The 22,841-nt window shown below is 36.9% G+C and overlaps 1 protein-coding gene across 2 annotated transcripts in view; it reads left to right on the top strand.

Moving 5' to 3' along the window:
• Positions 1-1,238: 1,238 nt before the first annotated feature.
• ndst2b (N-deacetylase/N-sulfotransferase (heparan glucosaminyl) 2b) overlaps positions 1,239-22,841 on the top strand; it is a 51,233-nt gene continuing 29,630 nt past the window's right edge. For both annotated transcript variants that reach the window (XM_060857166.1, XM_060857174.1), the window contains exons 1-2: positions 1,239-1,370; positions 21,290-21,324. The gene's annotated coding sequence lies outside the window, so the exon portion shown is untranslated. The remainder of the gene's footprint in view (positions 1,371-21,289; positions 21,325-22,841) is intronic.

The raw sequence follows: 22,841 nt of genomic DNA, 5'->3' as shown, positions 1-22,841 counted from the left end.
CCGAGGTAGTTCGGATAAGCGGTAGAAGATGAATGAATGAATGAATGAATGTTATTTTCCATTAGACTAAACAATGTGTGTCAGAAGCTTTTCTTGTTACCTACATCATGATAGATAAAATATATAAAATTACTTTTAAAGCACAGAGAATGAACATGCAGGTCAGATGGTCCACAACCTGGGACAGCCAAAGGACAACAACAGCAACAACAACATTTTAACACAGAGGATCTCGTAACTCAAACTGCTTTTTATTGAAAGTTAGTTTGGTTGATTTATAAACATTTAAACCAAGAATTCATTCATATTTCATTGTTTATTAATTTTTAAAAAATGAAATAAATTCTTGCTCCTATTCATAGGCATAGCTAAAGGGGGAAGGATTTAAAAGCCCTCCTCAATCTCCACCTTTTCCTTTTCCTCTTCCTCAAACTCCATACTCTTCTTCTCCATGAATGTGCAAGAGGTTCTTTCTAAATCTCTGCTTTCTATTCCTACTCCTCATCCTTTAGAGTTACCTTAAACAACAAATCTATGTAATACTCCTAAAGTAAAGATAAATTCAGATATATAATTTTACAAATTAAAAAACAAAAACTGATCCTATGAGTGCATTTGGTGCAGCAGAGTTTTGTCACTGTTGTAAACAGTCCATTAACAAAGTACCAAGGTGCCAGACTGATGTTGACCCAATGACTATTTCAGGTGGTTATTTTGGCTCTCATATTGTGACAAAGGAGCAGTTTTCTTAATATTAATATTGGGCTAACTCTGTTAAGATGAATTAAAGGTTGATGAATCATTGACTCAATGCTGACTCTCTAGAATGGTTAATATTGGCCAGATGCCGGTGTGGTACCTGGGTAGGTGTTTCTAATTGGTCAGTAAGTACAAAAAAACCCAAAAAGCCACAACACTCAATCAGTGTTAGTGTCATGGAAATAGAGTCTGACCAGTGGGGACCTTGTGGGTGTTATTTTCCACTGATGGAGGAAGTAGTGGTTGATGAAGTGTGCATAGCAACAGATGAGCTAGTCAGTAACTGTAGAACTACACGTGAAATCAACCTAATAACCAACTCCATCATATTCAATATACTTTAATAGCCGAGCTACATAGCTAAGACTATAAAGGAGGAAGTGGCGGTGTGTGTTTAGAAGTTGGAGCTTTATAGAGAGCTGAGCCCTCCCCAGTGTGTGTGTGTGTGTGTGTGTGAGAGAGAGACAGGGGGGGAGAGAGAGAGAGAGAGAGAATCTCGGCCGGAGCGAACATGGCGGAGCGGAATGGGATGCATTCAAGCGCCGAAGGAAAGTTGCTGCTTTAAGCCGAGCCGCATCGCTTTATCTGCTCTGATCGCGGATGTTTACGCGGTAAGTAGACACGTGTATAACGGAGATCTGTGAGCACATTGTGCGCTTATTCTGTAGCTGAAGCGGCGCTGTGGTTAGACGCGCTGTTGGGCTTCACTCGGCTGCGATGTGGCGAAGTCGGAGAGATGCAGTTGAGTGTGAAGCTCCAGCAGACCAAGGCTCCATGATACATGTTATAGCTGATGAACTTGATGCTTTGTACAACATTGCCTGCTTTCTGCTCCTTATTGACGAAGGATGCTGTACGTTTCATATAGAAAGTTTCGCGTTCAGGAAAAATCTTACTCCAAACTGCGCAAAGCTGTAATTTTAGTGTTGTAATGTAACAGTAAAAGCTTTAGCTCAGATGTTTCTCTGCCTTGTTATGAGCTCATTAAAGATAGTGCACCTGCCGCGCGGTAATTACATTACATGTGATTTCATTATAGAAACAATTCACTCAGTGAGTAAACACCAGCTCCATCCGACTCTCATCTGGACTGGGGTTTTAATCTGTTTCTGTGCACAAATGTCCCCAGCCCAAATTGTCATTTAATCTGGACGACAGCCATGCATCTACTAGTACCCAGTAGCTATTTACATGCTTACTGACATTTATTTGTTCCTTTATTTATTTATTTATTGACACTGTTTTGGTTACTAAGTTTTCCTCGCACCTCCGGTTTGTGGCTTGATTCCCGTACAGATTTTGCATGTTCTCAGTCTGCTTTGGGGTTTTCCTCCACCTGCACAAAGGCATGCGTTGTAGGCTGATTGGGCATCTTTAAATTGTCCATACTGTGTGTGTGTGTGTGTGTGTGTGTGTGTGTGTGTGTGCAAGATTGTGCCATGTAGTGGACTGGCACTTTCTCCACTGTGTTCCAGGATATTTTCCACCCTGTGTATTATAAGTAGTACAGAAAATTGATGAATGGATAGATGGCACTTTTTCTACTACAGTACGTGATTTATTAATGTATTCATTCCAGAATGCTGTGCAGACCTGCTGATGTTCAGAATGTTATGATAATCCCTAGATTTTGTTTAATAGTTATATCAAAAGTCTTGTATTCACTGTTTAGTCATGAGACATGGGCGATTAATGTGAGGCTCATGAGATCTTTTTCAGAAACTGGATGGTCAGGAGTGTTTACACTCAGCTGCAAATTGAGAATAAAATGACCAGTTTTCGACATGTGTGCAGCTATTCTCTGGATTATGTCGTAGTTGGTATGTAATTGAGAACGTCGTTGGAACAATATTTTTTACAGCAACGATTAATTATTGTCAATGCCTGTTGAAAGAGAGAAACGAAAGACCTTTTGGACGTTTTTTGATGAGACTCATTGGTTTGAGTCAGAACTCCAGTGAGCGCTGGGCTAAGTGCAGTTGAACACTGCTCATTGATTCTTCTTTCGATGCTCTCGAAAAGTGGTATAATTAAAAGGTGATGCCTCTGGGCACCATTCTTAAGGGTGTGTCTCCATATCATTTTTCTTCTCTTAATGTGATCTGTATTAAGCAGGATGTCTATGGATGTGGTAGCCTAGTGGTTAAGGTGCTGGACTACCAATCGGAAGGTTGGGAGTTTGTTTCCCATGTCCACCAGGATGCCACTGCTGGGCCCCTGAGCAAGGCCCTTAACGTTCAGTTGTATAAAAAAATGTAAGTTGCTCTGGATAAGGGCATCTGCTAAATGCTGTAAATGTAATGTCTACAGCACCCATGTAAATTACAAGTACATATGTTAAACATTATGACACACACTTCATGTTGCTTATGTTTGAACCTCAGTATTGAATCTTTGCTTAACTAGTTTTTGTAAAAATTAATTAATTAATTAATTAATTTAAAAAAAAAAAACACTGCCATAACAGGGTTTGTTCTGTCAGACCAGAGTTGCAGCGGTCTATGTCAGGTGGCTTATTGGAATATTCATTACATTTATTTTTTCCTCATTGTTGTTTTAAGGACTGTGATGTTAGTGAAGTAAAAAACAGGAATAGATAATGAGAACAACAGGAATAGTAATGAACACACTTTTGTTTGGGCCCAAGTAATTTACAGTACTGAAGGTCATGAGAATGCATAAACAAGCTGTGTATGCCACCTTGATTTATGATGATGCTATAATCAAAATTATGATCTTCCAATTATGTAAATGATGTAAATGAATTTATGCTATACTACATTTCAAAGCTAATGTAAAATTTAGTTTAAATTATGCTAATTCTCAACCACAGTCATAAAGCTTTTCATCTGGGGTTTTAATCTACTTGATATGCAGCTTCCAATATTTTATAATGTATTACTTTTAAATATTTATGAACTTGTGTTTTAGGAAAGGTTTGCCAGTGTTCTTTGTTCTTCCCTTTTTTAAAAATGTTCAGCTATATCCCTTCCTAACACTTTCTGCGCTTTCAAATTAATTTTATCTTTACCCTTCACCTTTAATATTTACCAGGATACTGCTTTCATTATAATTCACATTCACTTTACAGCAGGTCTAAGTTAAACAGTTTTTTTTGTGTGTCTTGGTCTAGTAAAAAGTCCTCTAAATATGTTTCACTATTATGCAAAGTCCTCTATCAAGGTGGCCTTAATTAATTTACTGTATGTCTCAGGGGACCACGCAGCTTTCATTTATTGAGTCTTCTGCATCAGTCTTATGGATGCCACATCCTACTATGCATCACCAGCTTCATAGAGGTTGAGGCAACAGGTAAAAATGGCATAGGGGGAACAGATAAAAGCATATTTTCGTTTAAGGACAAGGCTCTAACAGCATTTGAGCTGAATCTCTATTCCTTTGAATGCAAGTGGGCGATATGTCTTGAAGAGCTAAGCGCAGTACTCTGTCCTCTGGCTGTGAGGAGTGCGTCATGTGGAATGGATGGCGATGTGAAAAGGAAACAACAGGGGGGCAGCTCCACAGGGAGCCAAGAGCTGTCTGGTCAGGGATCAGATTCTCACGCTGTTGGCTAGCTCGCATCCATAATTCATGTGCTTTCTCACTTGTAGAGGGAAATGGAAAATGTGGTGCTGTTTTTTTCCCTGTGACATGCTCTTTCACTCTTATTGGTTTTGCCCTCTTGTTTCGCCAAGCTTTTAGCATGCTTCTATTTCAAGTGCCATGAAAGTCAGGCATGGTTTGGCTAAACCTGGAGATTTTTGGTTTAAGGAATTCAGGGTTGTATAAACAAAATTACATATTTAGAAAATACTTGTAGGTTTTTGACCCATGAAGCTTAAAAAAGTATGATCCAGAGAGTTATGTGAGAGCTAGTACTTTGTTTATAATTAAATGATTGTGGAAGTTTGGCATACACAGTCTCTGTTGTTTTTGCCAGGTAGGGACTGATATAGAATGATGCAATGATATAGAATGATATAGAAAGATGCACTCAAATAAGATAATTTGAGTAAATCTGTTATCTTTTAGCTCAAAGCCTCCACCTCACCGGAGAATTGGCTAAGCCTGCCTTTCTCTCCACAGCATGGGCTTTTAGCTAATCGATTGCTCATCCAAGCTTTCTAATCAGGTTTCTAAGAGTCAAAGTTTCAGTATTAGAAACGCACACACACACACACACACACAGTCAGTGTGTGTGCCATCATTGCTCAGAGGTGCATCTTCACTAAGGTTCATCAAGAGATCAAGCATTACTACACATATGTTTTGATGACAATCTGGTATGTTAAAACGCTGAGTAATTAATATATTTTTTATATAAATGCAGCACTCGTGACATGTGGAACTAGACAAGCCTAAATATCTCCTGCCTGTTAATGATGTGAGATTTAAGATAATGGCCTGAAAAGATTTACATTCATATGTATGAAATAGCATGTATTTTTATTTTATTGCCCAGAGAGTAATAGATGACTTTCATCTCAAGAAACAGTTTTCCCCCTAAATTTAGGTCAAATTCTCCCTTGTCAGTTAATTAGCACTGAGTGTGGCACTGGCTCAAAAATTCATTAGTGTTGAACATCAAACTGTACTTAGCACTAGCTTGAGGGATTGGATCGAAACATATCATATTAAGCTTCGGAAGCATATCATTTTATTTATTTCAAGGTAGTCGGTTTGGATTCTTTCATTTCATAAATTCTTTGGATTCTTTCATTTCATAAAACGTTCCAAAAGAATAAGCATCTAATTCTTTCAAGGTGTTACGTCCCCAGCTAGTCTAGGGGTTTGGGGAACGAGTAACAGAATAAAACCGGTGTTATGTGTGGAGGCAGCGGAGGTTCAAGTCCCAACCCCAGGACTTTACAAAGACCAAAACAAATTCTTTTATTTGTTCAAAATGTGGGAGGATTTCAAGACCTCAAGAGGGGGCAAAGCCAAAATAAACAAACCCACTAACTATTAGAAAAAAAAGACTAACTAAACTACAACAAAAAAAACAGAATTTACAATACTAAACTAACTCCCTAACTAACTTAGAGAAAACCAATATATGAAAGAAAAATGGCACCCACCTCTCTACAAATCCCCCCCCCAAAAGAATTAATAATAACTTCAAGAAATAAACCCTCAAGAAATAAACATATATACAAAACATTAATCCTACAACAACAATGGGTTCTCTGATAATAGGCAACCTATACAACATGACTAGCCCAATAACACGTTGGGAGAAATTCAATCAACAGAGTTCCAATCCATGCGTTTGGGGTTGAGGAAAAGAAGCCAAAGCCGGTTCTGTGCCATGGTGCAGCTTAAATCTTCACAGCTTCCTCACCTCCTCCAATCACATCAGCTCACCAATCATTGGGGTCAGGTGTAACCTATTACTTCCTGCTTGTAAGAGGTAGAGAGGGGAAAAAAACACAAACATACGTCCTTGGACGTAACAAAGGGAATAAATTTTGTTGTACAAAAGGTCAAATTGCTAAACTCTAAACAATAGAAAATGAATTTTATACTTAATTCAATTCAATTAAAATTTAGTGGACAGTGGACATTGTCTCAACACAACTTTACACAACATAAGAAACATTCATTCATTCATTCATTTATCTTCTACCGCTTATCCGAACTACCTCGGGTCACGGGGAGCCTGTGCCTATCTCAGGCGTCATCGGGCATCAAGGCAGGATACACCCTGGACGGAGTGCCAACCCATCGCAGGGCACACACATACTCTCATTCACTCACGCAATCACACGCTAGGGACAATTTTCCAGAGATGCCAATCAACCTACCATGCATGTCTTTGGACCGGGGGAGGAAACCGGAGTACCCGGAGGAAACCCCCGAGGCACGGGGAGAACATGCAAACTCCACACACACAAGGTGGAGGCGGGAATCGAACCCCGACCCTGGAGGTGTGAGGCGAACGTGCTAACCACTAAGCCACCGTGCCCCCCATAAGAAACATAATACAAGAAATTTTATATTATATGAAGATTAAAAACAAAAATATATAAAACAAAAATGAATATTAGACTTATATTTAAACATGTTTGTATTTAGTCTGAGGTGACTGAGGCAAATGTGGTGAGGAAAAACTCCGTTAGATGGAAGAGGAAGAAACCTTGAGAGAAACTAGATTCAAAAGGTAACCCATCCTCATTTGGGTGACAGTAGAGTGTGATTATAAATATACGGTCCAACAACTTAAGTACATTTACTGAAACCTGGAAAACAAGCTCTTACTGTAGGCACCTTTTTTGAAACCCATTTTGCATTTTTCTTGGTGCACTAACAACTGAAATTTGAGTTCAAGATGCACAATTCAGCTCAGGTACTGGATGGGTGTAGGTGGGCTTAGGGTGGTGTTTAGTAAGAGGTGGTTTAGGGGCTTCGGATAAGGGCTAGCATTTTTCCCAGTCTTCAACTGTCCAGTTTTGGTGAGTCGCGCCAGCCAGGTGTCAAAACCAGCCCATTGGATATCAATCACTATGCAACAGATAAAGTCACAGAGATGACAATCTTCTTCATTCCTTTGTTTGATGTGAACATTAGCTGATGCTCTTGACAATTACAATCACTGCACTGAAAATATGCATTATGTGAACAAATGAGATTTTCCTTGCTTTATTAAGATGGAATGGTCGGTTAATGGCTGCCTTAAGTGGAATGAGCAACTGAAGCTATACATACTTTGTTTAAGCTTTTGCAATTGGAAAGTACTTGTATGTAGTAGTATTTTTAATATATAAGGCTATGATATGTGGTTTTGTACATACTGTATATTACATACATTTTAATTTTTGGGATTGAGGTTATTTCAACTGCTGTTTAAAACAACCTGCACACTTTCTATGGATTAAGTTCTATTGAGAATAAAATATTCTCTATTGAACAAAGGTTTACACTATAAGAACAGCAAGGTGTATCTTTGGGGTCACACCACAGCTTGTGTTTATAACGTTTGAGACTGAAAAGGCTTCTTTGTTCCACTTTTCTTTCGAACAAATGCAGGATTGGCTCCTGAGCCTCTTGCTCATTCCCAGGCGTATGAGTGTGTCATGGGATACTTTTCTTTTGTATCTTGCTGCATTCACGATGAGATTTCTCTCTCATGCTGCCTTATGAGACCTGGCTTTTGCCAGAGGTTTTGTTGCAGCCAGATTATGTAGAATATTTGCTTTGAATGGGAAGCAGGTGGTAGAATTAGAAAGTACAATATCAGTTTGCAAAAGTCAGGTAGAAAGCTTTAGTCAGGGAAAAGGAATTGATATGGACCAGTGAAATGTGTGTTTGTTTTAAAATCTAGTTCTTTTCATAGTGCTACTTTTTTTCTTTTCAATTGCCATAGCACTGTGGTCACAATGACTTACTGTTTAGATGGTTGGAGCTGCAGCTGCATTACAACCCAGTGGGTTTCCAAATCCTTCTATCTGTAGTCTAATTCACACAGTGAATACCTCTGAGGGCTTATTTGGGCCTGCAGGTCTCCTGGGATTCTCCACTATTAATGGCCCAGACACATTCAGCTTGCTATAGGGAGGACTGTTGGAAAATTCAATATTGTGTTATTATAAAACACTTTTTCTTTTTATCCGTGTCTCATATCCAAAAAGTCATAAGGGGGTTGAAACTGACCTTCAGTACAATGGATCAGTGGGTAATTCATGAGGAATGTCTGAAAGATTTTATTATTATTACAGTATGCAGGAATCATAGTGCACCCAGTAATAAATTCAAATATTGCTGCAAACAGCGTTTATTGAGGTCCAAGCAATTTCAGGAAAAACATGAAAGATCAAATATCTGGGGTTAAATAGTACAACAAAGATGACATAAATTAAGATACTTATCTACTTTTGGGCACATTCCTTACAAAAATAACAAGGTTATGACTCAAATTGTATAAAATGTTGCTGAAAGCTACAGTATTTGACTGGACCTGTGGGTTTTTGAAGGAACCAGGAGAAATTAAAATCAGAGTATAACAGAAATTTAGTGCATCGCTTATTATTTAATCTTAGCCCAGCCCTGCCCCCTTTGTATGACCATACCCCGGACTTTGGAAATGACCCGAGAATGGTTTCCTGTATATACCCTTTAAGTTTTATGAAATTCCATGCAAAATAAGCATGAACTAAAGCTGCTGGAATAAATTAGGCTCCACCTCATACGAGGTGATTGAACTGTAACATCAATATTGTTTATAGGTGTTGACATGTTTATGATCATTATTAAGATTCACACTCTGTTGAGTAGTTGTCACAACGCTGGTGAAGATAATCCTATCATTATTGTGTGTACATTATTGTGTGTAGAGCTACTGTAAATGGTTCTTAGAGCTATTTTGTCTAGGAGGATCAGTGACAAAAAATGCTTTGCAAGGCTTATTGGTACATGATATGAAGATAAAACCTTTTTTTTAAAAAATCCTGTTAGCCTGTCTGTCTGTCTGTCTGTCTGTCTGTCTGTCTATCTGTCTGTCTGTCTATCTATCTATCTATCTGTCTGTCTGTCTGTCTCTCTCATGTTTGTACTGAGTTTCCTCCTAACTCAAGAGTATGCCATAGGTGGATTGGGCTTGGCTGAAAGTTTTACTGTACTAAATAATGTATAGTATTTATATTCTTTTTGATAAATTAACTGAATAATCAGACAAATAGCGCAATCATAAATACAAGAGAAATAAGCTGGATCATTCTGGGACTAATTCCATCCCATGTGGAAGCATGGAAATACAGAATGATTGTAAATCTAACATGTAACTATCATGTAACTGCCCCACACTTGTGTTTCTGCAAACCTAGTACCTGTATATATACTCCAATAGCCACAAATATTAATACAATGTGCCCTAATGTATGTTTTTTTTTGTCTTCAAACTTATATAAAGGGATGGCTTACAATCTTAAACCAAATCCCATACAATGATGTGGAGAGGCAGTTTTTGTGGCTAGCATTTTTACAGAAATACATAAAGACAACATGTGGGCATTCGACGTGCATATTTTCACTGACCATTTCACCCTAGAGGACTTTAAAACAACAATCTGGATAATCTTGCTTGGAGGAAAATGCTCAGAAGCATTCAGAAAATAGCCACTGATTTGGTATAAATGAGTTGCTTTTGGTATGGTTGTCTGTCTTTTACTGCCAACATTTAAAAAAATGCAGAACGAGGTTCGACAATTTAAAACAATTGCATATCAGACTGTGTTGTCTGGCACTGTCAACATGCATACTTCTAGTTCCCAGTTCTCCTCTCAGGTCTTGTTAGTCCAAGACTCAGCATATTCATCCAAGATGGCATCAACTTTTCATTTTGAAACATCACCATACACATTCATAACGTATGATAAACATTTACATTGTACAAATACAAAAAAATACTTATTCATTTTTGCCTTGTCATTTTGTCAGATTTACATAGTCTTTCTGTAATCCTGGCAATATGCCATAAAGTAGTAATAACTCTTTAACAAGCGGTAGCTGCTGTCTATGACAGGAAGGACTACTTGCCAACTCCAGTCCAAGGCCTGGCTTATGGGAAGTTGTCCAACAGCCGGTTTTCTATGGCACAGTTCCACTGGGGTCAGTGTGATGAAGCTGATTAAAACCTGATGGATGCTGCTGTGATGTGAAATACATGGAGCTGAGCATTTTTCTCTTACAACTGTGAAGTATTAACTCTGTTAAACCTCCAGCTTGGTATTGCTTCAGTTAAAGCTATTGTTATAAACAGCCTTTAATTGATGTTATGTGTGCCATATTGCTTACACATTTACACACTACATTTTGACAAACTAAAGCACCACAAGTTGCCATAAAACCCATCCTTGGAAATGAATTGGAGGGGTGTAGTGGTGAAGGCTTTTCTTCCAGAAGATATTCCTTCAGTTGGTGTTGTCATGATGGTGTTGAAGATGGTGTCTTCCCTCTCTGGGGTTTAAATGAACCAGAGAAACAAAATGTACTGCACAGAAAAATAGAGCCACTTCTATTTACTTTTATTTGTCACTTATCTTGTATGTCATTACGAACATCTCTTTTATTCCAAGTTCAGTTTAGGGCACTTTATGAGCTCAATGTCTAATACCAAATGAATTGACTTTAGAGCTCAAGCCTTCAGAATAGTTTGCTTGAAACAGGGTGTACGTCTTAGGCATAGAAAGTATGGAGTCTACTGTCAGCTGCTCATAGTTAGTTAGGTACCTTCAAGGATTTTTCATACCTATGTTTTTTTTGTAACAGACAGTCAAAGAGGCCTTACATTAATTGAAGGTGATTTCAGCACTTGTCAACCCTTTAGGCTGTACAGTATTAAATCAAGGCACTCTTTGGTACAGAAACAGAGTGATGCTTGTAATACATAAATTGATGTCATAACCTGTAACCAGTTATTGAATACTAAATAGCTTGATGTTTGTGTTTTGGATGGAATAGCTAGTTCAACGAAAAGCTTTGCATTGCGTTTGGATGTTTGTTCCTAGGAATGTGTCCAAGGTACACAAATTAACTGGAAGCGTACAGTCTGGAGAAAGTAATAAAACATAATCCAACACATCATGTGCAATGCGTTGTCTGGGTTGTACTTGTCGTTTGCATTTAGAGTTAATTTTATGTTTATGCCATTTAGCAGATGTGTTTTTACAAAAGTGCTTTGTTATACTGTATATGTGGGAAACAGATCCAAGTCTAATCTTATTTCTGCAAATTCAGCCAAGTGATAGGGATCTTTTTTAATGATGTTTTAATTTCTGCTCAAACAAGTTAATGTTTTCTGAATTCTAGTTACTGGTATTAACAAACTTACAAAATAGACAGTGATGTGCTTTACTGGGCAGGGACTCTGGTTCTAGACATGTACTGTATCAATTAATAACATTAATAACATTACCAGTATGGGAGCAAGGTTAGGTCTATCAGTATTAGCAGTGACAATTCATGAGCTTCAACCTTGTTGATATTAAATATTTTTTGATGCAAAAGGTTAGTATTAAAATAATATGATTTGTTGTTTTCATATCTGCTTTCAAACAGGAATATGAGTGAAAGCTTAAATCTCTTAGGGACATATTTCTTTCTCAACCATGTGGTTGTACTGCTATTGCTGTGAGTTTCATTGTCAACACAGAACACAATAACACCTTGTGTCTCCAAAGATAGTACATGTCAATCAGTTTGTGTCCTTTCTCACAGCTTCTTGTGAGAGGTAAAACACCTTTTTCAACACAAAATCCTGCATGCAGTTTGAAAGTGATTAATTTAGAAGTTGCATGTGAAATTGAAAGCAAGAGAAATGCCCTGAAGTTTATAATCTGTTCTAAATCAAATGTCTCCTTTACATATTTGAATAGGTGATAGAAGCTTTCAGAATCTGATTTTCTCTACTCTCACCCCAAAGAAAGATGTTTTTATTTGGAGAGCAAGACATTTTTCCTTGGATACTGGCTGCTGTTTTTAAGCTAATGATAGTGTAGCACAGTGAGACCAGAGGCTGAAAAGCGTCATCTGCCAACAGAAAGCTTTTTGCTAACAATTCCCTCATAAGCCTATTTGCGCTTATTCTCCTTTTGTGTTTCCTCTTCTCATTTCTATCTGAGAGATAAACTTGTTATATTTCTAACGACTCACTAAGTCCCTATGTGTGTTGTTCTTTTTTTTTGTCTTTGGATGATGTTTTTCAAGATTTGACAGCACAGATGTATGCACTCATAACCCATTTTCCATTACCACAAGTAGATTTGATGCTTAATTCTGAATGGTCCCGATGCTAGTCTTACACGTCCTGTTGTTCTATTCCTGTCAAAAAGCATTCAGTCTGGAGCTGCAGCTTAACTCAGTGAAGAGGCCCTAAGGAAATGACTTGAGTAAGTGTTCCATAATCTTAGCTGTTGCAAAGATTGTATTAATATTCTCAATATCTGCTAAACAGAATGCCACCTCAAACATCAAGCATGTATTGTAAGCCTGGCAAAAATTACCAGTTAAATTTACAGTGCCAGAGATTGCAGTTCACAATGACTAACGCTAAATTAAATTAGATGTTTTTACTGAAAGCTCAGACATTTTTAGTATCTCCAGTCTCAGATTAATTATGAAAATAACCCACAGTAAGGCTGTTTAGTTCTTTAGTAGCACATGATAACAGTGTGAATCTAAATTACACTTTGAATCTTTTTTCTTCCTTCTTCTACATGGCTGCAGAGGAGTCCAATATATTAAATGTGTTATTAGGTTAGGCATAAGCACTAACAGCTGGGAATATGCTAATACTCTAAGTTTAGCAGTGATTAATTACAAAAATTAGGTCTGTTCATTAAAAAAAGAAAGTAAGAAAAAAACTCAAACTTTCCCAGGTTAAACTTTCCCCAACTGTATCTATATGACGTACATGATGACACTCTGCTCCATGGATAGTCATTGACTAGCTGTGGCTTGATATTTGGCTGCTCACACAGATAACAGAACATCTGCAACTTGCCATTAAAAAGCAATTGCTGTAATTTAAGCTACAGCTGTTTTTTTCTGCATTATTCTCTAATAGCTGTGAAATAAAATTTGTGAAACCTCTGGAACTAGAAGGGTTTCTGCATGAATGTGAACCTTTATTCATTTAGACCATAATATTAAATAAATACAATAATAAAGATTTTGGGTAAAAAGCAATATCTGTGCATATCACAGTGGAAAGAAAATGGTTTATTATGTGCTTTTACAGTATGAGAAGTAAAAAAGCTGGCATATAAAAGGTGCTGAAAGTATCACATGAGTGTGTTTAAAGACTTGGATATTATTTAAGCCTGCTGTATGTACAAAGAAATCTAATATATTAAACAGTATGTAACATCTAACATCTATGTAACAACAGAACCTGCCCCCCCCCCCTCTCTCTCTCTCTCCCTCTCTCTCTCTCTCTTTCTCTCTCTCTCTCTCTCTCTCTCGACTGATCACCTCAGTATAGTTCCATACTTGTAAAACGGCAAGAATATGCCAAGGTGTGATGAACAAACACGTTAGTCGGTTTCCCATTATTTTGTCACCCATCTATGTGGTGCTCTGCTGTGCACAAGTCAGAATGCTGCATGCAATTTTTTTTAGAGAAGGTGTACTGTAGCTTACCAAGACTGCACCTCAGATTTAGACTACAAATCTCCCACTGGGTGTGAAGGCCTTTTGCCACCTGCGAGTCATGCTCCAGCTGTGTGAGGTTCAGATACCTGACCTCTTTTTCATGTGCTTTTGAGTTTGGGTTGCTGTCTGTGGTGCTGATCTTGCATTGTTATAGACATTTTGGGTGTGGTAGTGTAGTTCTCTGAGGTCTGGGATTCAAAATGATTTTTTATCATTAAAAAGGGTTAAGGATTAATCAAAATGATATCCTATTCTTGATAATGTTTCTTTAAATTATAGTGAAAATATAATGTGAAAGCAAAAAAATCAAGCAAATTTTTGACATGTGACCGTACAAATTTGGTAATATAGTTAGTATGCTGTTTATGTCACTAGGAGACAAACAAAATATTTCTTACAAGCAAAGTGATGTGGTTCAAATCGAAATGTACCTGTAGACATGATAGTTCTTGCTGAGTTTTTGATATTTATAAAACATGTATTATATACAACTCTGTAGCTGCTCCTACAGAATTATTAATATTATTATTATTAATGGTTAATTATTAACCATAAATTATGATTGTAAATAGCTGTCATGTTACAACAAATCCACTGTAGACACACTTTCTAATCCTGTTTCCTTTCCCCCAGCTGTTGGCTAAATTACTTTTCAGTGCTGCCCATAAAGAAAAGTAATATGACTCTAGAAGGATCATCTAGTTGCTTCCTGGTGGGGAAAATACTTAATTTTCCTCACTCTTCCTGTCTCTTGCCTAGCTTACTAACCCCTATCGAGAATCGAATTCACACTTCTGCTGCCTCATTATCTCTGACACAACTTGCACAATATTTTCCTTAATTTTTTATCTTTATAACTATAGAGTTTGCATTTAATTAAATATATACACTGATTATTATCACCAAAACATCACAAACCGGATGCAGTTTACCCCAGACTAATTTTTGCTTTTACAGCACATCATCATCTAAGGTGCTCCTCTCTGCTATCATAACTTTGGCACACATGCTAGGACATGTCAGAGCTGGAATGCCATCACCATGCAGTCTTTCACACAGCCTGAACTCCATTATAACCCTGTGTTGACAGATTGCACATTAGATGCAAACTGTTTCATAATGAGTCACAATGGTCGACTGATGAAGTTAAAGTGAGGCCTACTTGTAATTTGTAAAGCAGTCAGCATGATATTCAGCATTTAGATTCTCCCTCAGGCTAAATTAAAGAAGTTAGAGATTTGGAGCAGTGAAGTGAAATAAGGAATTTACTTTGGCTTGCCTCCAAGGAGGGCAAAAGCGCTATGAGCAGATTTTTGATAGCTCAACCCCACTTCCTGTTATGAATCATTTTTTAAAGACAGCATTTTTAACTTTATAGTCTCTGCAGAATGTAGTGTAACATATATGCAACATACAGGGGTTAACAAAATAATGCAAACACAGATGATATATGTAAAATGGCTTTATTAATAAGATGTAGGACCACAATTTGCATGTAATACAGCTTCCGATCTTCTTGCAATAGATTCATACAACTTCTGAATATCTTCTAGCAGAATTTTGTACCATTCATCTAGCAGAATATCTTGTAGTTGCTTCAGAGAGCTTGGAGCAGGGAACCTGCTTCTCACACTTCTCTTCAAAGTTTCTCACATTGTTTTGATGATATTTAAGGCCGGTGATTATGCTGGCCAGGGCAGAGGTTAAAACTCATACTGTTGCTCCTCAAACAGTCTAAACTGTTTTGGCTGTGTGTATGAACACATTATCATGTTGAAAAATGGCAGAATTGTTCAGAAAAAACATTTGGACCATAGGATGCACCTGATCACTTAGATTTTTTAAAATACTTGCTGGCAGCAGCGTGACCATGTAGGCTAATGATGGGACCAAAAAGAAAAATAAATGGCCACCCAAATCTTCACAGATCTTCACAGATCCACCCCCATGTTTGACAGTCCAAGTTGTACGCTTCTTTGGGGTTCTCCATACATAAACTCGGCCTGCTATTGGGAATAATGTAAATGATGATTCATCATACCATTTCACTCGTTTCCAGCCTTCATGATGATCATGACGCCATCTTTTTCATATTTTTGCATCAATGTCTGTGATTAATGGTTTAGCAGTTGCAACTCTTCTATGGATGTTGGCTTTGTGAAGTTCTCAGTGGATTGTTTTTTGTGGAAACAGGGTTTTTAAGGTGGATATTAATTTCTTCTGTTACATTTACTGCAGTACTTCTGAGTTGTTTGGACACAGTCTTTTCTAGTGTTTGACGGTCCCTATCATTAAATTTGGAATTTTATTTACTATACTTTTTTGCTGATGATGTCCTGCCATGCTTTGTATACGCAGTGATAATCATAGGGACTTCCTTTTGAAACACCAAAGATTTGGGCTGCAAATGTTTAGAAGTCTGACAAGTCACCCATTTCAACAATGTCTTTAACTAACCACTGCTTGGTTTATATGGCATGCAACCTTATACAGTATATTATAAATAATACAACAAATAAACCCCACAAAGCCCTATAACAATGGGTGTTCTGTCTAATCCCTGTATGTGTCTGAAATGTCCATGGCAACCAGAAACTTTGTTCTGGTGTTATTTCATAAATACACAGTGTGAACATTAATATTGGAGTAAAAAAATAAGGTTGGCATTTAAGACTAAAGAATTTCAGCCTGCAATTAACTATTTAACAGCGATTAGCATCCCTGTATTCCTGCATTCAGCCCCTGTGTTCCTGTGGTTGGTTCTGGCTCCACTGCGACCCTGACCAGTATGTAAGGGGTTATTAATGTTGAATGTTTTTTGAACAGTACCCACTCGGATGATTTCCAGCATGGTTTTCTCTCAAATTTTCTCTTCTGTAGGTTTCCTACATTATACTAAAGGCTCTAAATTGTCTTTAATTCACAGAATTTAATAATTAAATATATTATAATTCACATATATAATTATAAATATATTATAATTATAAAATAATTCACAGAATTTGTTTCTCTGTTAATTACATGACTTAACAGTTAATTTACAAAAGAAAAAAACATTAATTGTTAATAATCATTTTGGAAAAAAATAGCAATATGCATTGTTTTTATTAATATTAAAACACATTTTTTTGAGTAGCAAACTGCACAGCAAATGTTGCGAGTTTTTGAGTTTTTTGGTGCAGATCAACATGGCCTTGAGCTCATATGAGGGTCTATAACAGTATAATAAATATATCTGCCTCCATCCACAATACAATCAGGCACTACAGACCATTTTATGATGTAGGATTTGTTGGTCAAAACCCTGCTGTAAAATCTATTTGTTAAAAAGCAGGCTGATCTGGTCATACTGGCAGAAGATCTTTACCAGTGGGTTAAGCTGAATTTTTCAGCAGGGAATGTTTTCTCAGAATGAATGGAAGGTGAACATGTAGACAAACATTCAGTTTTCTTTTCACTCGTATCTGTATTAGTGTGCACATCGTGTTCAAAGGACCAAAGTAAGCACAGTTTTATGATCGCACTTGAAAAGTTTGTTTAAAATCAGTTATTTAGGTGGCAGGAGATATGTTGTATCTAAATATTTATAAATGCGTTACACGTTATTTTAGAAATCTTGTTGGGTTGATGACAGCTAGTTAGTTAGGATTATCAGTGAATATTATGCACATGCACATATATTACTCTCCCTTCTATGCTCTACATCTATACCAGATGATGCAGTTCCAGAGCTCCGAACATCATCAAGGCTTCCACCCACTGCAGTCACTGTCAGTTCTGACAGTTGCTAGAACTGAAAAGCTCAGTAGGACCTTCTTTCCTCAGGTCAATAGACTCCTTAACACAGATTTGTCCGTCTTACTAATCACTTAGGATTTCATAAAGGCTCAGTTACTCTATTGAACTCTGCACAGCACACTTTACTGTTACTACATGCAACTCACAGCTCGGGAATACATCAGTTTTCTTTCTGTAATATTTGCACACACTGAACTAGTACTACATTATTGCAAACATTATTGCATAACATGCTACCACACGTAACATGTAAACATATTGCACATTCATTCTATCTATTTCTACCTATTTTTTTTTTACTTATTATTTCTATTCATTAATAGAAATTAATAAAAGTAATTAAACAAAGTCATTAATCTTGAATAAAATTCTCTTAGAAATCCTGTCAGGTAATCCTGTCATATTCATGTATAGATGCTGATGACTTTATTTCTGTTTAATTTCATGTAGGGAATAAAATACAATTATATTTTCCTATACGTACTCAAAGATACACTTTTTGTGATTTTAGATAAACTGTCATATCATTTCTGCAGTTTTCATATGGTATGTCTTTGCTGATGGCATGTTATCATGAGCTTTAGCGATAACTGCTGAAATAAATATTAGAATAATGATTGATAGTATGCTATGCGGCTTTGTGTGTGGATATGTTTGCTTTGATAATACCGTGCTGTTAAACTAAATTAAATAACCTGTGCTAGCAAAGATTGTTATCTCATTTTCCTTTGCTTTATGTAAAAATATTGGAAAATCCACATGCACAATATATACAGCGTTTTCTCTTTCAACTTCCTGTAGCTCTCGCCTTACAAAAGGGATATTTTGCTTCACTTTGTCAGAAGGAAGGCAAACTATGGAAATAAAAAGAAACTACTGTGCTTTTCATAAAGCAAAGGTTGTGATAAGCATGTAGTTTAGAATATCAGCTATATGGAGTCAAGGGAAAGAAAAAAATGGATGGTTTGAGATGCTTAGATTGACATATATTGTGAACTGCAAACAGATAAAGAGATAGACAGATACAGAGGAGATAAGGTTAAATAGGGATGTGAAAAAAAACAACAACACAAAATGTATCATCTATACCCACACATACAACAGAGGAGAAAAATAAAGGTAAAATCTTTGCTTTTGGCAGAATGCCTGAGTGAAATCTCCACTTTAATGCAGCCTTAATAAACCTGGAGCTGTAAGTGTGTTTGTGTGTCTGTATCCATTTGAATGTCAATTGTATCCTTCCTAATTACTGACAGCGCTCAGGCAGAAAAGCTTTTATTTTTACACACAGTAATAACTGGCATTAAATGGAAATAAAGGTAATGTTTCTTTATGCTTGAAATGGAGAGAAGGAAATGTGCATTTGTGCATGAAATGAAATGGAGGTGAAATACAGTGAAACGCATAAACCCTTCAGAGGTGTGTATCGCTGCACTGACTCGCTCCAGATGCTAAGAGGCGTGAGCTTTATGACTCCCTCTGGCATCTTTCAGATTGACCTTCACTAAAGTGGATGATTTAATGGACTGTGAAGGACTTCACTCTAAGATGGAAGGAAGTGGAAAAGTGTTAAGTTGTCTGTACCACATATTTGTCAAAACCCATGAACACTGAATCTGAAAACAAGGCTGCTCACCTTTTTGGGTTTTTTTTTGTAGATGAGCTCCTGTTGAAAGATAAAGGAACTGTCTGTCTGATATATTCTTGTTTAAAAAAAACAACACTAATTAAAAATGAGATACTAAGAAAGTAACATACAAAAGTACTTTGTGTAGCATTATTATGATTATTTAGCCTTGCATAATTTGGTTTCATGGCAAAGAGAAGCTGCTTACCTGAAGAATATTAACTTGCTTATCATGTAATATTTAGCACATACTTAGTCCAGATGTGTTGGTAATATCTGCATATTATTAAATTATTAAACAGACTCTAGAAAGGTTAATCAGTGTCTGAGAGAAAAATAATGGTGCAATGCATAATAGTAATACACCTAGTATCAAACACTCACGATAGAGCCGCAGTGCCGCACTTGAAAGGATAAATTATCTCTGTTAAATGTACTCATCACTTACATTGACAGTTTAAGTTAAGAATTACGAACAGAATAAGGATTCCTTCTTACACATTGGTTCATTTCACACACATTGACTCCACATGGAGGTCCACATGAACATTTGGTTCGCTGCAGTAGGTAAGACTAGCTTTTTTGAAGCTGGAATATTATATCAGTTAATACTGGGATTTAGTCAAAGAGACTTGCCTTGAGCCAAGGATTCACCACTGGGGGAGCAAAGCTAATCTTTCAGCCATATGGAATACTTTATTTAGCCAACAAATCAATATCCAAGAAATGCTTACGTTATACTATATAATCTATACATTTATAATTCTCATGTCAATTACAGAGGCTCTTTTTTTATCATACACAGCGATTGATGGTGTTAAATAGATATAATTACATAGATTCTGTCAGATTCCTGCTCATAATAATGCTCTTAATAATGCTCTTAATCTTAGCCTTGAGTTAAATTATACCAATATATAATAGATACAATATAAGGCCTAATATGGTCCCAAAAATAATTCAAATGTGGTTCTGCTCCCTGATGCACAGCAGAATAAAACAGATTGATTTAGATTCCAGACTGGCAATACACACAGGCTAGTGAGTTCAGGCTGGCAGCTCACACACTCGACCAGCGTACTGTAATAAGGACGCTCTTCAGATGCTGGCCATGCCGTCGTGCATCTTGATTCTTATTAAGAGGCCTGTCAGTCAGGGAGCTGCTGGAGCTGTACACTCCAGAGCTTACTCCACCACCTCAATGACACCTGGCATCATGGAGTGGGAAGTGGGATTAATGAATTGCAAACGTCTGCAAATTAATATGTTCTACAGGGAGCAGACGTCACCCATAAATCCTCCACCTCTGTTGTGGTGAGCGATTGCACCTCCATTGCCCCTATTATTTAAGGTCATGTGGATATAAAGGTCATGAATATGGATCAAACCTCCATATGGATGATTGCTACCCCTTCTTGACTGACATGTTTTGAGATGTCTCTTTTGACCTGTATTTTAATTCACATTAAGCAGTGGCCACTGGAGTGTGTTAGTAGTAATTTTGTTTGTAATGAAGTAGTTGTGATGTTGATGGAGGACAAACTGTGTTCAGCAGCAGTGATTCAAGTACAGGTATTGAGCTAATGGTGCTTGATGATGGATTTATTTTGAAATTTTTCCCATTGTTTCTCAATCATGGAAGAAGGATGCTGAAACTGAATCAGTAATAGTTGACAGTTCATAGGCATTTTATTTTCTACATATTTCCTCAAAAAAAAGAAGAGTGAAGCATGACTTTACAGACAGACTAAATCAATTTGCCTAAAACTTAATCTTCAATAATGAAATACATATTCTAGGCCACATGCCCAGTTCAGAATTGCTAAATCTATTAAACACTTTTTCCTTGACAACGATGACATATATCTATCTGTATTTAATTTCATAAAAACACAACACAACAAATTTCAATCTATGTGCCTAACAAAAACTTCTTTTTCTTTTTCTTTTCTCCTGCAGTTGATATCTGGTCAGCACTTACCTTAAAAGCAAAGGTAAGTCATTTAATGTGTGTGCGTGTGTAAAGTGTGAGTGTGTAAAGTGCTGGTTGTTTGGATTTCAAGGCAACGTAGCATTAAATCTAATAAAATGTCTTTATTTAATAACCAAAATCTTGCCTGTAATTTTAGTTGATGGAGATTTTGGAAAGCTCCGCTGGGTAGAGGTAAATATCCGAGGGAAAGTCATCTTTTGGTTCTGAAAGGAGATTGGCTTTTAATACTCACTCACAGTTCCTGGAAGCTATTATGTGATTACAGAAAATCCGATTCGTCTCCTGCTCATTTCCAAAGAGATCAAGTAGCGCATCCAGACATTTCTGAAAAAACTCCCAAAGGCAAGAAATGATGGGGTTCTTCATTTTTAATGATACTAATTGCTTACTTTTTCCTACTAATTACTTATGGCCTAGTTGGGCATGATATGTGGATGATGTTTTGCCTGCTTTGAACAAACTATTTATCAAATGCCAGCAATTAAACTATGACTGGAACCACTATCTCTGCATTGAGTACATACTCTGTTGATGTGTTTCATTTGTGCACTGAGAAAGGCTCATTTCTGCATAACAAAAATTGATCCAGAAAATGACCTCATGATATGATTAGTTTAGGAGGCAGTGGTGAAAGCTTTCCAGCCGGCAGAGGTAGGAGAGTAGATCACTGAGGGAAGGGACTATTTATATAACTCTTAAGAATTTTCCTGAGAAGCCATGCTTGTGTCAGCATTCTGTTCACACTACTTAATATATAATAGACCTCATGTGCTCATGCCACATCAACTTCGTTTCCATAAGCTCTGTCACTTTATACGTCAGCTGGGTAGACTGCAGTCTTGTTAAAATGTCTGGCACAGAGCATTGTTTCCTCAGTGAAAAACCTTTGGAGCATAATGTCAAGCTTCACTCTCTCGCTCTCATGTTTTCTATGTCTTGGTCTTTGTCTCTCTGCAGTTTTATTCATCTAAAAGGGTACTTGACTTGAGTTACTCAGTGTAGCCATGCTTACATTTAATAAGCATATGGTCTTAATTGTGGTCTTTGCATAAACTAGAAACATGAAAGAAGAGTACAGATTTTTAAGAAACAGATGAATGCATGATTCTTGATTTCCTATTCACTAATCCATTCATGACATTTTGGATTTATGCATTCTCCTATCTTACAATCTAATGTTTCAGAAATGTTTAAAAGATGACAACATTCACTGTCTGTTTTGAATAATGCTCATGAAATCTCATTTACTATCTCATGTGTTCCCTTAAGTTTTTTTTTCACAAAAATATTCCTGGAAGATTGATTGTGTCCACTTGTCAGACCAGGACAAAATGGTTACCATAGACGAACACAAAAAAGGACAAGGTGTTTGACTCTGAACACCCTGATAACATGCTAAACTAACATTCACCAACATGAACCTTAGATATTTGTTACTCTTTGATAGGACACACACGCTTATTGTTTATATTACCCAGACGTCACCAGCATGTGTGTACATTTAGTTTGAATTACACG

Source organism: Tachysurus vachellii, chromosome 2 (assembly GCF_030014155.1).
Source record: "Tachysurus vachellii isolate PV-2020 chromosome 2, HZAU_Pvac_v1, whole genome shotgun sequence".
NCBI classification, from domain to species: Eukaryota; Metazoa; Chordata; class Actinopteri; order Siluriformes; family Bagridae; genus Tachysurus; species Tachysurus vachellii.
This window is presented reverse-complemented; position numbering and strand designations above follow the sequence as displayed.